Source organism: Protopterus annectens, chromosome 6.part1, assembly GCF_019279795.1.
Source record: "Protopterus annectens isolate FY-2018-M chromosome 6.part1, PAN1.0, whole genome shotgun sequence".
Lineage (NCBI taxonomy): Eukaryota > Metazoa > Chordata > Ceratodontiformes > Protopteridae > Protopterus > Protopterus annectens.
Window position 1 is genome coordinate 180,738,201 of NC_056738.1, and position 16,688 is coordinate 180,754,888.

At 45.4% G+C, this 16,688-nt stretch overlaps 1 protein-coding gene across 7 annotated transcripts in view; it reads left to right on the forward strand.

The window, feature by feature from the left end:
- Nucleotides 1-16,688, forward strand: part of MARK2 (microtubule affinity regulating kinase 2) — a 2,737,523-nt gene that overhangs the window by 1,175,562 nt on the left and 1,545,273 nt on the right. The gene's annotated exons all lie outside the window — the stretch shown is intronic.

Below are 16,688 nucleotides of genomic sequence, written 5' to 3' on the forward strand. Positions count from 1 at the left end.
CTTCCTCTCCCATAACTAAGTTTATTGGCTTTGTGATATTTTTTTCTCCCCTAACCTTGTCTTTTTTTCCTGCCCTTTCCCTTTCCTTTAGTTTTAAAAAAAAAATTCTCTATTCTTTTTCTTGTGTGTGTGTGTGTGTGTGTGTGTGTGTGTGTGTGTGTGTGTGTGTGTGTGTGTGTGTGTGTGTGAGTAATTTTTGACAAACCTTTGGATTTCAAAAGGTGCTTCTCGTGCGGTTGGAAAATGCCATATTCTGATTCGCATGAGGAGTGTCTTTATTGCTTGGGAGCGGTGCACCTGGAGGTTGAATACAAGATTTGTGCCTCATTCAACCCCAGGGCACTTATGGAGCCCCACAGTAAGTTACTGCTGAAGGGCTTGGCTCAGGATGGTCCCCTGCCCTCTGACTCTCCCACCAAATCCTGTCAGGATCCAAAGAAGAGGCCTCTCCCTCCACTTAAGGGGTGTGCTTCACTTGCTAAGAAGCCTAGGCTCTTGGATCACAGATTCCCGGGATCTGAGTACAGCCTCTATGGCTTCAGATCTGGGCTCTTCTGCTCCGAGAGCCTTGGATCAGACTCTCGGATCCGAGGTGTCAGCACCCCAGAGGCCTTCAGACCTGACCCGGCGCAAGCCTTCACCGGATTCATCTGGCACGCCGCCCAAGGCATCGGGACCCTTCCAATACTTCAGATCCAATGAATCCGATAGTCATTGAGAGTTCCCATCTAGGTCTTCCAGAAAATTGGATCCGATGCATCAGAGTCTGTCCCCCTCCTGGGACTGTAGGGCATTGGGATCCAGGGCAGGTTCCCCAGCTAGATCGAACCATTTGTCAGCATCTTCCAGATCCTCCAGAAGCTTGCTACCCATGAATATGGACAGCATGATGAGGAGTTTCCTCAAAGCCCAAGTCGAGTTGGGCTTGTCGTCATCCCCAGCTCAGATGCCCAGGGGAACTTCATCTACAGGAATCCACTCTCCTCTTCCAATTCATCTGAGTTTGGAATGTCAGGGCCAAAGTATTTCTAATGAGACGCCGATGGTCATTCCTCCCTTCTCAACACAGTCAGTGTCCCTGGCTGGCTCTGTCACACTGATCTTTGAACAGACTGCACCCCTTCCCTGTGTAGTCAGTGCTAGCTCCATGGGAGTGGGGTCAGGCCCATAATTTTTGGACCATTCCCTTCCCTTGGGGGCTTTGGCACAGTACAGCTCAGTGGTAATATTGTCAGGGGGCTTTGGTGCTGCATCAGGGTCCCTCCCGGATGCCTACTGCTGCCAGGGAGGAGGGGGGGAAGCCTTGTCCAACTAATCAGCCTTCTGGGCGGTAGAGAGGACCGTCTCCAGTCTGGCAGCCACTTCTCCTTCTTTATGTACCCCCCAGCCTCTCTCGGGTTTGGGTGTCGATGCCTCATCATCCTTCCAGGGTCAGCCCTCCTGTGAGTACTGTCAGACAGGCAGTGCCACACTTGGGGATGTTCATGTTTCACTGTTGCAGTCATCACATTTGAGTTATCTACTTGCAGTAGCCCTCAGTTGGCCTGATTAACAAAGTCTTGGGTCCTGCGTCGGTTGCTGTCCCTTTATCCATGACGTCAGGTCGTCCGGGTATAAACCATGCCGACGCCATTACATGTCTTTCTTGCCGTGCGGTGCCCGAAGCAGAAGCACTTCGCAAGTGCTGGTCGGCTGACACCTGAAATTTTCGTTTTCGAGTTTCAGAACCGAAATCTTCCACTAAAGCTAAGTACCCCGTTGGGGAAACTTTTTTTTGCTCCTTACCGATGTCAGTAAAAGTTAATAATTGCATTTCTTGTGGAAAGCAAATACCTCACAAAGATTTTCATTCGTACTGTATTCCTTGCCTAGGCTCTGACCACAACGTACCTTGCTGTCGATTTTGTGCCTTATTTAATCAACGCACTGTCCATCATCTGTATATTTTCGCTTCTAAATATTTCGGTTTTCAGTTCAATTATCCAGAAATGTCGTCGGTAAGCCGTCTGACTACCGGTATTCCGAAAAAAAACGCAAAAATAAAGACAGAGACAGGCTGCCTAGGTCCAAAGCTGCTGACGACGCTTCTCCTAAGTCAGTCGCCAGTTCGCCGGTACTCAGTGAGGCGCTTTCGCAGCCCCTGATTACCTGCTACTTCTGATTCACAGGCCTCTACTGAGACCCATCTGGGGTATGCCGCAAGATGCTTCAACTGTGGAACCTGCAGATGTCTCTACCTTGGATGGGTCCGGAGCCACTGTGCAGGCATCGGCTTCTGAGGGTGTATTCAGGCCTATGGACTTGCATATTAAACTGACACCTCCTTCTTCTTTAAGGCCTAAAACCTCTAGCCATGCCTAGGAAACCGATGCCCAGGTTGCATACTCAGGCCTTTATGCCTAAAAAACAAATAAGAATGACTGAAGACCTTATAACTTTAATCAGGGGAAGCCAACCACCCTCTTCTAAGAGACCTAGGACTGAATTAGTTTTTGAATCTTCTGACCAGGATTCTGATTTTTCTGATACTTCTGATCTGGATTTGCCCTTATCTACCCATGAGATTTCTAATGCAGAGGACTCTATTCCCTCTGCTTCCCCTCTAGAGGATTTTTCTTTTGGTGAAACCTTGCACGCTCTAAGGGAGCATTTCCACTGGGAAAGCCAGGATTTTTCTGATTCAAAAAAGGGGCTTACTGATTTCTTACTCTTGCCTCAGCATAGACCTTTAGCTATACTTCCTGTACTAGACACAGTTGATGATGCCTTTTCGGAATCTAGTTTGGCCCGTGATTCTTTGCCTCCTGCTCCCAACCTGACAGACATTACAAGGTTCCTGATTCTCACAAGTTCCTTTTTAAAAATCCTATTGCGGATCCAGAGACTATTTCATAGGGCCCCAATGGTATTAAGGCTTCTACTGCCAAAAACCCTACCCCTTCTGATAGAGACTCCAGGGTGTTGGATAGATGGGGTAAGAAGGTTTACACTTCTGCAACCTTGGCCATTAGGACCTTAAACTGTCAGTTTCATATGTTAAAGTATCAACAACATATTATTGGCTTGCTTAAACAGAAAATGATGAAGATTCCTAACTGTGCTGAAAATAAGGAATTACAGGATTTAATGCATTCTGCTGAACAGTTTGGAAAACATACTTTGCAATGTGGGTTTGATTCATTAGAGGCTTCTTGCAGGGCTGCTGTCACTGGGTCTGTACTCAGAAGGCATGCTTGACTTAATAAGGAGCAATCTTTGCCTGATCATGTTAAAGCTAAACTGTTGGATGCTCCCTTAAATCAGGACCACCAGTTTGGCAACAAAGCTGAGGAAGTTCTTAAAAAGATGGAGGATAAAGCTAAATCTATGCAAACTGTTAAAGATTTCTTACAAGTTCAGCGTCCAAGATTTAGTAGGCATTGGCCCTCTAAGAATTGGTCCTTTCCGGCCCCTTCCAGGACTTCTCAGTCCAAACCCAGACACAGCAGAAACCCCAGGTTTCAGTCCCAGGATACGCACAAGACTAAGCAGTGGGGGGCTTCTGCTTCCAAATCTGGGAGTAGTAAGACTCCCCCCTATGGAAAACTGTTTCAATGACTTGATTTTAAAACTTCCAAGCACTTCTCAACTGAATGCTCCTTTAGGGGGAAAAGATTGGTCTGCAGGCCAAAAACTGGGAATGCATTACCCAGGACAAATGGGTTTTAAATGTAGTGTCCCAAGGATACAGATTTCACTTCCACACATTACCAACGCCAAAAGGTTGGCCAGATCTACCCCCAAATCAGTGGGCAGAGGCTCATAAGCAAATACTATCCCTTTTAAGCATAAAGGCTATTCAGACTGTGCCAGAAGAGGAAAAAGGACAAGGTTTCTACTCAAGACTTTTCCTGTTACCCAGAAAAGACAATTCATGGTGTCCTATTCTGGACCTGTCTACTTTAAACACCTATTTGGTGATTCCAAAATTCAAGATGCTGACTCTTCACCAGTTGCTTTTTATGCCAGGAAAAGATGCCTGGATGGTAACACTCGATTTAAAGGAAGCATATCTGCACTTCCTAATCAGGGAATCTTGCAGAAGATACCTATGCATCAAAGCAGGATACAATCACTACCAGTTCTCTGCACTGCCTTTTGGCTTATCTACTGCACCCATGGAATTCTACCATCTGGAATTGACCTAGCTCCAGTCATTGCATTTTGTAGACAAAGAAATATTCAAATATACCCATACCTGGATGGTTGTTTAATTCAGGCAGGAAGCCAGGACACACTTTAGAATCATCTGGCCTTTGTACGAAGAGTGCTAATTTGTCTGGGGTGCACCATAACCGAAAAGAAATCACAACTGGTACCCTGTCGTCAAATTATATTCCTGGGAGCAAGCTTGAATATAACTTCCCAGATGGCATTCCTCATGCCAGAGATACAAATTTATTTGATAACCTACTTCAAACAAGTGGCCACAAAAACCATACTATCTGCGAGGCAAATACTACAAGCCTTGGGGTTCATGGCCTCCTGCATTCTTCTAATTCCATATGCAAGACTGCCTATGAGGAAATTTCAATGGTATCTAAATAGCCTATGGTGCTGACATTCTCAGGATCTAGAAGCAATGATTCCTATCATACCTTGCCTATGCCTAAATTCTTTTTGGTGGACAGAAGCCTGCCACCAAAACAAGGGACTACCATTCACACCACCCCCTGCCGCCCAAATCCTCACAACAGATGCATCAGATTATGCATGGGGGGCTCATCTGGCAGGGAAGTGCATTCAGGGCAAATGGACCCCAAGTCAAATGCACCTGCATATAAATCAAAAATAAATGTTAGCTGTGCAGAATGTTCTGACAGCCTTCAAGGACCACATTCTTCCAGGACAATTAATGGTAAAGACGGACAACACCACTGTTATGTGGTATATAAACAAGGGGGTACACCTTCCTACCCCTCTGCAGACTAGCCATGGCATTGTGGAACACAGCCCTGAGCTACCAAGTTCATCTACAAGCTCAATTCCTGCCAGGAAAACTAAATACACTGGCAGGTAAACTAAGCAGAAACCTCATGGACCCACACGAGTGGAAACTGGAACCAAAGATTTTCAACATGTTGACAAACAAATGGGGGAGACCCGATCTAAACCTGTTTGCCTCCCCCCAGAGCTATCAATTGGACAGATTTTGCACAAAGACTCCCTGCAAACAAGCTTGGAAAGTGGATGCTCTATCCTTCAGCTGGAAAAACCCATCAATTTATGTCTTTCCTCCTCTGCCTCTACTCTCCAAAGTACTACTAAAGATCAAACAAGACAAACCAAGGACGATTTTGATTGCACCAGACTACTATGCCAACACTGGTATCCTCTCTTATGCAGTGTGTCACTGTTGGTCCCATGGCACCTTCCTCAGACCCCTACCCTATTGTCTCAACAGGAGAACCAGATTTTGCACCCTCAGCTTCAAACACTGAAGCTAGCAGCCTAGCTAATTACCTAATTTCTCCTTTACCATCTCTCAGCATACCAGTGATGGATATAATTTTAGAGGCAAGGAGGCCTAGTACTAGAAAATCTTATGCTGAAAAATGGAAAAGGTTCTGTGCCTGCAACCACTCTCAAGGGACGAGCACAGCACTGCCCAGTTTACCTCAGATTTTACAATACTTAACTGAGATGCTTCACCAGGGCCTGTCTTTCTCCTCCAAAATTCACGCCTCAGCCATTTCAGCTCATTATAACACAGAACCTCCCCTTTTCTCTCATCCACTGCTTAAGCAGTTCCTCAGAGGGGCCAAAAATCTGCGACCACCCAGGAGAGCTCGAACCTCAGCCTGGGACCTTAACTTTGTCTTGGAAAAGCTCACCCTTCCTCTGAGCCAGCTGCCACTGTGGACTTAAAATTCCTTTCTTGGAAAACAGCTTTCCTTTTAGCAGTCACTTCAGCTAGAAAGGGAATCTGAATTACAGGCCCTCATGGCAGTGGAGCTTTACATCATCTTTCATGCAGACAGGGTGTCCCTCAGGACCAATCCCTCCTTCATGCCCAAGGTGGTATCCAGTGTGGCCCTTAATCAGTGTATTCATTTGCCAACCGTCTTTCCTAATCCACAGAACGAAGGGGAATGGATATTGCACTCCGTAGACGTGCCCAGACAACTTGGATTTTACCTGGACAGGACTAAATCTCAAAGGAAATCTGACTAACTACTGGTGGAATTTGCTGCAGGGGCAGAGGGGAAGGCTATTTCAAAGCAAACCACTTCCAAATGGATAGGCCATTGCATTAATTTCTGCTACAAGCATCATGGAAAACCTGTCCCACAAGGGGATCAGACCCCACTCAACCCGGGCTGCATCTACCTCTACAGCCTTTCTCAGAGGCTTCCCTACCAGGGACATCCTAGAAGCTGTTGCCTGGAGTTCTGTAAATACTTTCACCAAGCATTACCATCTGCCAATTTTCTCTAAATCCAGAGCTGGCTTTGCCACTGCAGTCTTGCAGGGCCTTATAGCTGGTCCTAATGCTATCTAAATTCCTCCTCCCATCCTTAGCTTCGGGAATCTACCCAAATGTGATGACTGCAACAGTGAAACACGAAGAACATAGTACATTTGTGTACACTTACCATAAATGTAGATGTTTGAATGTATTCACTTTTCAGTCCTGGTTACCCTCCCTGCAGCCTCCTTTCTTCTTTTGGCTATACCTCTACTCTCCTCTACTATGTTCAAAAACCTTTTGGTGTATTTGCTTTTTTGTTGGAGGTATAACCTTGTATTTTTAAAGATTTAATTTGCTTCCCATTAGGGAGGCACCTGACATCTGGGGCAAGAAAAAACGATGTAATGGAGTCGGCTGCATGGTTTATACCCCTGACGACCTGATGTCATGGATGAAGGGACAGCAACCGACGCAGGACCCAAGACTTTGTTAATCAGGCCGACTGAGGGCTACTGCAAGCAGATAAACCAAATGTGATGACTGCAACAGTGACTACACTCGAACATCTACATTTATGGTAAGTGTACACAACTGTACTTTCCTGTCTCTTTTGAGCCCACTGTGGAGGAACCCCCTCAGAAGAGAACGTATAAGAGGAGACACTTGGACTCCCCCAGAGAGTCCCTCACAGAAGAGACAGATTTCGATGATGGAGCTGGGTCCCCCAATCTCTTCTGTCTGAGGAGGTGTCCTTTGGGGACATCCTCGAAATTCATCAGCAAAGAGGTGGTTGGTCTTCCACAACCCCATTTTCGGAGGAATCTGTGTTCCTGAAGGCCTTTGGGATGGGTCAGTCTTCTACCTGACCCCCCCCCCAAGCTTGTAGAACTCATCGCCAGCAGGGCTTGGAAGGAGTCAGACTCGGTGGAACCAGTGCCAAAGAAAGACAGAAAATTTCTTAGTCTTCCCAAAGATGAGACCTTTTGGAGGAAGAGCGTCCCCATCAATGCCATTGTGATGGCCGCCGCTACTAAGAAGGAGCTGGCAAAACAGAGCTCCTTGGCCCATCCACCGAACAATGTGTGTCAGGTGATTGACAGCTTTGGAACGTGCACAATTGCCTCAGCTACATTTGAACTGAGAGAAACTTACTGTATATGGCACAGTTTACCCAGTTGCAGAGGGATTTTTGTGTCAGAACTCACCACTTCCCTTACAGAGTTGTTGCCTCCAGAGACTCTTAAACTGCTCTCCTAGGCTGTCTACTCTGACTTCCTTAGCTAATGCTTTGAAGAGGTTGATCTCCAACGTGGCGGCAGCCACCTTTCAAGCGGCTGGGACAGGCATTGCCATTAGGTGGCATTCATGGCTTCACCTTTACAGGTTTGCAGAACCCTTTATGACGTTCTTTTTCTAATGCCCCCTTTGATGGTTCCATCTTGTTTGGACCATCCGTCAAGTAAACTTTGACCCGCAACGAGCAGGAGGGTAGGACTTTGTCTGCGGTAGAAATCAAGATGTTCTTTGTGTTTCACTGTTGCAATCATCACATTTTGGTTATTCCTGCCAGGGTAGCCCTCGGCCGGTCCAAATACCAGAGGCTAAGTATTTCTGCGTCGGTTGCTGTCGCTTCAGGACTGATGTCAGGTCGCCAGTAGTATAAAGTAAGGTAGCCGAACCCATTACATTAGTCTTTCTTGCCATGGAGCCTGAAGCAGAAGCAGTTCGCACGAGTGCTGATTGGCCGCTACCTGAGTTTCGTCTACCGAATTGAAGTTGAAGTCTTCTAAAGCTAAGTACCCAGTTGGGGGATCCTTTTGTCTTGCTCTAACCGATATCAGAAAAAGTTAACAATTGTCTCGCCCGTGGAAAGCAAATACCACACCAAGACTTTCATTCTTACTATGTCACTTGTTTAGGCCCAGACCATGACTGCCCACATTGTCACTTCTGTGCTTTGTTCTACGCCAGAGCTATCCATCATCAGGCCCTTATTGTAGCTAGATATTTTCGCTTACAGTCTTCGAACTCCGATATGGCTTCAATAAACCATCCAACAGCAAATCTTCCAAATAAATGTAAAGATAAAGACATTGAGACCACACTTGTCCAAACCTTCCGACGATGATCCCGTTAAGCTAGTCGTCAGTACTCAGTTATGCACTTTCGCAGCCCCTTATGGCCGCTTATGTGGATTCGCAGGCCGCTACCGAGACCCTTTCCGAGTCCGGTATGCTGCAAAACTCTTCTTCGACTAAGGATCCTGTGGATGTTCTTCGTGTTTCACTGTTGCAGTCATTACATTTGGGTAATCTGCTGGCAGGTTGCCCTCAGTCAGCCTTAATAACGTCTTGGGTCCTATGTCGGTTGCTGTCTCCTCTTAAATGACGTCAGGTCATCAGGCGTATAAAACATGCAGCCGACGCCATTTTATTCAGTCTTTCTTGCCGTGCGGTGCCCGAAGCAGAAGCAGTTTGCAAGTGCCGGTCAGCCGACTCCTGAAATTTTCGCATTCAAGTTTCAGAACCAAAGTATTCAATTAAAGCTAAGTACCCCATAGGGGAAACTTTTTCTTGCTCCTTACCGATGTCCGTAAAAGTTAATAATTGCATTACTTGTGGGAAGCAAATACCTCATAAGGATTTTCATTTGTACTGTATTCCTTGCCTAGGCCCAGATCATAACTTGCCTTGCTGTCGGTTTTGTGCTAGATTTAACCAATGCACTATTAAGCGTTGGTATATTTTTGCTTCAAAATATTTTGGATCCAGATTTAATTACCCTGAAATGTCGTCTGGTAGCAATCCGACTACCGGAGTTCACAGAAAACACAAAGAAAAAGAGACAGACTGTCGAGGTCCAAAACCGATGACGAAGCCTCTCCTAAGCCAGTCACCGGTTCGCCGGTACTCAGTAAGGCGCTTTCGCAGCTTCTGATACCCACTACTTTTGAGTCGCAGGCCTCTACCGAGACCCATGTGGAGTCCGATATGCCACGTGATTCTCAGAGTCTTGAACCTGCGGATGTCTCTCCCTTGGATGGGTCCGGAGCCGCTGAGCAGGCACCGGCTTCTGAGGGTATTTTCAGGCCTCAACATTTTTATATAAAACCGACGCCAGCTACAAAAATAACTTTTAAGTCTAAACAAATGACGCATTAGCCGTGTGCTCAGGCCCCTATGCCTAAAAAAACAGATGATCAAAATGGCTGAGGACTTAATTACCTTGATCAGGGGTTCCCAATCCTGCTAAGAGGCCTAGGCAAGACACTGATTATGAATCTTCAGATCAGATTTCTATTTCTTCTGATTCCTCTTCTGATCAGGAATTTTCTGTACCACCCTATGAGGACTCGGATGCAGAAGAATCCATCCCATCTGCATCGCCTCCTGAGGATTATTCTTTTGGAGAAACCTTGCATACTTTAAGGGAACATTTTCATTGGGAGAGTCAGGATTTCTCTGAATCAAAAAAGAGACTTAGGGATTTCCTTCTTCTTCTCAGCATAGGCCTTTGGCTATACCTCCTGTATTAGACATTGTTGATGTGTTTTTGGAATCAAGCATGGCTGCTGATTCCCTACCTCTGGCTCCTAGTAAGCCAGATATTACAGGGTTCCTGACTCCCACAAATTTCTATTCAGAAATCCTGCTGCTGATCCTGAAACTATCTCGCAGGGTCCCAAAGGTGTAAAGGCTTCTACAGCCAAAAATCCTACCCCCTCTGATAGAGATTCCAGGGCACTAGATAGATGGGGAAAGAAAGTTTAAATGTTTGCAACCTTGCCAATTAGGGCCTTAAATTGCCAGTTTCATATGCTTAAATATCAACAACATTTTATGGGCCTATTGAAACAGAAAATTATGTGGATTTCTGATTGTGTGGAAAATAAAGAATTACAGGAATTATTGCATGCAGCAGAACAGGTTGGAAAGCATACTTTGCAATGTGGTTTTGATTCCTTAGCGGCCTCTTGCAGGGCCGCAGTTACTGGATCTGTGATTAGAAGGCATGCCTGGCTCAAGGAGCAAAATCTGCCTGATCATGTCAAAGCTAAATAGTTGGATGCTCCTTTACAGCATGATACTCTGTTTGGTGGTAAGGCAGAAGAGGTTTTAAAGAAAATGGAAGGCAAAGCTAAATCTATGCAAACTGTAAAAGATTCCTTACAAGTGCAGCCACCCAGATTCAGTAGGCACTGGCCTACTAAACATTGGTCCTTTCCTGTGTCCAACAGAGCCTCTCAAAGAAAATCCAGGCGCTCAAAAGGCTCTAGATACCAATCACAGGGTTCTCACAGGTCAAAACAATGGGGTGCCTCCACCTCCAAATCTGGAGGAAACAAAGCACAACCCTACAGTAAGCAGTCTCAATGACTTCCCTCTACCATCACCAAACACTTATCTTTTGGCAGACCCCTTGGGGGGAAAATTAGCACTTCATGCTCAAAATTGGCAGTTAATTACCCAGGACAAGTGGGTATTAAACATAGTATCCCAGGGGTACAGATTTAATTTCCATACTTTGCCAATTCCAAACGGTTGCCCAGATCTGCCACAAAATCAATGGGCAGAGGCTCAGAAACAAGTTACATCCCTCATGGATATGGGAGTTATTCAACCAGAACAGGAAAAAGGACAAGGTTTTTATTCAAGACTGTTTATGGTACCCAGAAATGACCATGCCTGGCGTCCAATACTGGACTTATTGATTTTGAACATGTTCCTGGTCATTCCAAAATTCAAAATGCTGACTTTAGAACAGCTACTGCCCATGCTGGGCAAGAACGCTTGGTTAGTGACTCTAGACTTAAAAAAGGCATACCTGCATATCCTCGTGCAGAAGATACTTTCACTTCAAGGCAGGTTTTATGCATTACCAATTGCACCCAGGGTCTTTACAAAGTGCCTGGCACCAGTAATTGCATTTTGCAGACAAAGAAGCAAAAAAATCTATCCTTACTTGGACGACTGTCTCATTCAAGCAGAAAACAAGGACATTCTTCAACATCTGACGTTTGTAAAATGGCTTCTAACATGCTTAGGGTACACAATAAAGGAAAAGAAATCACAACTGGTACACGCTCAAAAAATTATATTCCTGAGTGCAAGCTTGAATACAACTGCCCAGATGGCTTACCTTACACCAGACAAACAAAGGCAACTGACTATATACTTCAAACAGATGGCAACAAAAATCCAGTTATCTGCAAGACAAATTCTGCAGGCTTTGGGGTTCATGGCATCCTGCATGCTACTAATTCCATATGCAAGACTGCATATGAGGAAACTTCAGTGGTACCTTAAAAGCTTATGGAGTCAACATTATCACAATCTGGAAACAATGATTCCACTTATTCCCTGCCTACAACAGGAGTTTCTTTGGTGGGCAGAGACATGTCACCAAGTCAAGGGACTGTCTTTCACTCTACCCGCCGCCACCCAAATGCTAACTACAGATGCCTCAAGACTATGCTTGGGGGGCCCACCTGGCGGGGAGATGCATTCAGGGCATATTGAACCCAAACCAAATGCATCTACATATCAACCAGAAAGAGATGCTAGCTGTTCAGAACGCCCTGACAGCCTTCAAGGACTTACTTCATCCAGGACAACTACTGATAAAGACGGTCAACACCACAGTTATGTGGTACATAAACAAGCAGGGGAGTACACATTCCTACCCCCTTTGCAGACTAGCCGTGGCTTTGTGGGACACAGCCTTGACATGCCAAATACATCTTCAAGCTCAGTTCCTGCCAGGAAAACAAAGTACTCTGGCAGACGACCTAAGCAGAAATCTTATGGACCCTCACGAGTGGTAACTGGATCTGCAAGTCTTCAGCATGGTAACACAGAAATAGGGGAGCCCAGACATAGATCTATTTGCCTCTTCCCCAAAATTATCAACTGGGCAAATTCTGCACAAGGTCTTATCACAGACGAGCATGGAAAGTGGATGCCCTATCCTTCAGTTGGAAAAACCTATCTGTCTACGCCTTTCCTCCTCTTCCCAGGGTTTTACTAAAGGCCAGACAGGAAAAAACAAAAATTATCCTAATTGCTTCGGACTAGCCTCGCTAGCATTGGTAAACAATTCTAAGGAATATGTCTCAACTCCTTCCTTGGTACTTGCCTCAAATACCTCATCTACAGTCTCAGCAGAACAATCAAATTCTGCACACTCTGCTCCAAACTCTGAACTTGGCAGCATGGCTGATCATGTAATTATTCAAACACCACCTCTCAGTAAATTTGTTATGGATGTCATTTTGGAAGCCAGAAGGCCTAATAATAGAAAATCTTATGCTGATAAATGGAAGAGATTCTGTGCTTGGAGCCAAGCACAAGGAATTGACTCAGCAAAACCAAATATCCCTCAGATTTTACAATACTTGACTGAGATGCTTGACAAGGACCTATCCTTCTCTCCAATAAAAATCCATGCTTCTGCCATTTCAGCTCATTACAACACGATGCCTCCTGTCTTCTCTCATCCACTGCTAAAGCAGTATCTTAGAGGGGACAAAAATTTAAGGCCTCCCAGAAGATCACCAACTTCTGCATGGGACCTCAATTTTGTGCTGGAAAAACTCACCGTGCCTCCTTTTGAACCAGCAGCTACTGCGGATATAAAGTTTTTATCTTGGAATACTGCCTTCCTTTTGGCAGTCACTTCAGCAAGAAGGGTTTCAGAACTACAGGCTCTCATGGCTGTGGAGCCTTTTATTACATTTCTCCCGGACAGGGTGTCCCTCAGGACCAGTCCTTCCTTTATGTCTAAGGTGGTATCCAGTGTGGCTCTTAACCAAAGTATTCACCTGCCAACATTTTACCCAAATCCACAGAACAAGGGGGAGCAGATTCTGCATTCATTGGACATACACAGACAACTAAGATTCTACTTAAACAGGACCAAATCTCTAAGAAAGTCTGAGCAACTGCTGGTGGCATTTGCATCAGGATCAGAGGGGAAGGCTATATCAAAGCAGACTATTTCTAAGTGGATATGCCACTGCATTTGTTTCTGCTACTTGCATCATGGTAAACCTGTACCCAAGGGAATCTGGTCACATTCCACCAGAGCTGCCTCTACTTCAGCAGCCTTTCTCAGAGGAGTTCCAACCAAAGCCATTCTAGAAGCTGCTACTTGGAGCTCTGTGTATACCTTGACAAAGCATTATCATTTGCCCCTCTTTTCTAAATCCAAGGCAGGCTTTGCCACTGCACTTCTGCAGGGCCTTATAGCTGCTCCTAATGCTATTTAGTTCCATCCTCCCATCCATAGCTTTGGGATTCTACCCAAATGTAATGATTGCAACAGTGAAACACGAAGAACATAATGCAGTTGTGTACACTTACCATAAATGTAGATGTTTGAGTGTATTCACTGTTGCAATCCGGGTTACCTATCCGCCATCCCCCTTTTCTATAACTTCTCTTTCCTTCACTGTGCTCTAAAGCCTTTGTGGTGTATTTGCTTTTAGATGAAGGTAAAGTTTATGTTGCTAAAAGTGCATTTTTATATATTGCTGTTTAGTTTTATATATATTTGGGGGGCACCTGACATCTGGGGAAAGAAAAACTGAATAAAATGGCGTCAGCTGCATGTTTTATACCCCTGACGACCTGACATCGTGGGATAGGAGACAGCAACCGACGCAGGACCCAAGATTTTGTTATTCAGGCTGATTGAGTGCAACCTGCCAGCAGTTTACCCAAATGTAATGACTGCAACAGTGAATACACTCGGACATCTACATTTATGGTAAGTGTACACAACTGTACTTTGTCTCTACCTTGGATGGGTCTGGAGCCGCTGAGCAGGCACCAGCTTCTGAGGAAGTCCTTCGCACTACCGATTCTTGATACAAACTGACGTCTTCTTTCGAGACTACCATTCTTTCGAAAACGACTGAGTTTCATTTTGCCACGGTACAAACCACACCAAAGAAACTGACAACCCAATCTCAGGCACCTGCTGCTTTGCCTCAGTCTCAAATATTTAAAATGGTGGAGAACCTTATCTTGCTGATCAGGAGAAGCCAGGCTACCCCCTCCAAAAGGAAGAGAGATCTGTCTCCTGTAGTTTTGTCTGAACAAGAGTCAGATGACTCTGATGCATCTAAATATGAAGAAATGCAACCCCCTATCTACTTATGAGGATTCTGATGCAGATTATTCCATCCTTTCAACCTCTCCCCCAGAGGATTTTTCTTTTGGGGAAACCCTTCATACCTTAAGGGAGCATTTCCAACGGGAGAGTCAGGACTACCCTCAGTCTAAAAAGAGACTCGGGGAATTCTTAGATCTTCTGCAGCACAGACCTTTGGCCACCCCCCCCCCCCCAGTTCTGGATGTTGTGGAGGATGTTTTCCTGGAATCCAACTTGACTCCTGACACCTTCCCTCCTGCACCCACCCCCTCAGATAGGGTTTCCTGAGCACTAGACAGATGGGGTAAACAAGTATACACCTCAGCTACTCTTGCCATTAGGGCACTAAACTGTCAGTTGCATATGCTAACATTTCAGCAACATACCCTGGAACTCCTCAAACAAAAAATGTCTTCCTTTCTTGCTTGTGCAGAATCTAAAGAGTTACAAGAGTTAATGCATTCTGCAAGTCATGTAACTAAACACACATTGCACTGTGGTTTTGACGCCTTAGAAGCTTCTTGCAGGGCAGTAGTCACTGGATCTGTCACTAGAAGACATGCATGACTTAGGGAACAGCCCTTGCCAGACCATGTAAAATCTAAATTGTTGGATGCCCCCCTTGCACAAAGATAACTTATTTGGCATTAAGGCAGAAGAGGGCTTTAAAAAAGATGGAAGAAAAAGCAAAATCTATGCAGACAGTTAAGGATTTCTTACAAGTCCAGCCACTCAGATTCAACAGGCATTGTCCCACCAACCACTGGTCCTTTCCTGCTCTCACTAAGCCACTCCAGCCCAGACCCCGGGGGACCAGACCCCCCAGACAACAGCCACAGGGGAATGCAGAGATCTAAGCAAGTGGACTACCTCTACTTCAAAACCAGGGAGTTCTAAGCCACCCCCTTATGGTAAGAACTCAGTGACTCACCTCCCCCACCCCCTCCCTCTGCCCACCTTCACTTACCCCTAGGAGGAAAACTGTCCTTTCATGCAAGCACTTTGGCCACCATTACCAATGACCGTTGAGTTCTCAACATAGTGTCCCAGGGATGCAAATTTTCTTTCCACACCCTTCCACCCCCCAAAGGGTTCCCAGATCTACCTGCAAACAAGTGGGCAGAGGTTCAAAAGCAAGTCCTTTCCCTGCTCTCTATGAGGGCAGTAGAGCAAGTTAATGCAGAACAGATAGGCCAAGGTTTCTACTCCAGACTTTTTCTGGTACCCAGAAAAGAGGGCACCTGGTGCCCCATCCTCGATCTGTCCATTCTAAACACCTTTCTGGTGATTTCAAAATGCTAACCCTCCAGCAGCTGCTACCCAAGAATGCTTGGTTAGCCACCCTAGGTCTAGAGAGACCTACCTCCACATTCCTGTCATGGAATTATGCAAGAGGGCAAGGCACTTAGGTCCTTAATTTTGAATTATCTTCTGTTTCTCCTTCCTCCCTTTCCACTTTCAAAAAAAAAAATCTAAGCTTGTTTCCTGCCTTTCCTGTAATTAGTCTAATCCAGATACAGATTTGCTGTAACCAGGACTGTTTGTAAGCTTCTGAGCCCCCAAAGCCTTTCTGTGTTGGAGGGAAGCCTTCTGGCTTATCAGTGGGAGTGGTAAGCACTAGATAGCCTATCTACCACAAGAGTGGTTTCTGGCCCAGAAATTGTAGTTTATTGGTTGTTTGGGCAGTTTTCCATCTCTTTCAACTTTCTGGGTTAAAAGCCTGCATTTGCGCTCGTTTCCCACCTTTCCTCTAACTAGTCTAGTCCAGATACAGATTTGCTGTATCCAGGACTGTTTGTAAGCTTCAGAGCCCCCAGGCTTTTCTGTGTTGGAGGGAAGCATTTTAGCTTATCAGTGGAGGTGATGAATACCAGGTAGCCTATCTACCACAAGATCCAAGTACAGCTTCTTAGTTTTAGCACTTGAATTTTCTTATTTGTGCTTGGCACTTGTTCAGAACTTGTTGTTAGCACTAAATAAGCTACAAATTACTACAGCAGTCAGCCTTCCTCTTTACCTAGAGGGAAAACAGTTTTTGTACTTACTTTCCTCACTTGCATAGAGAAAAACAGCTCTTATACTC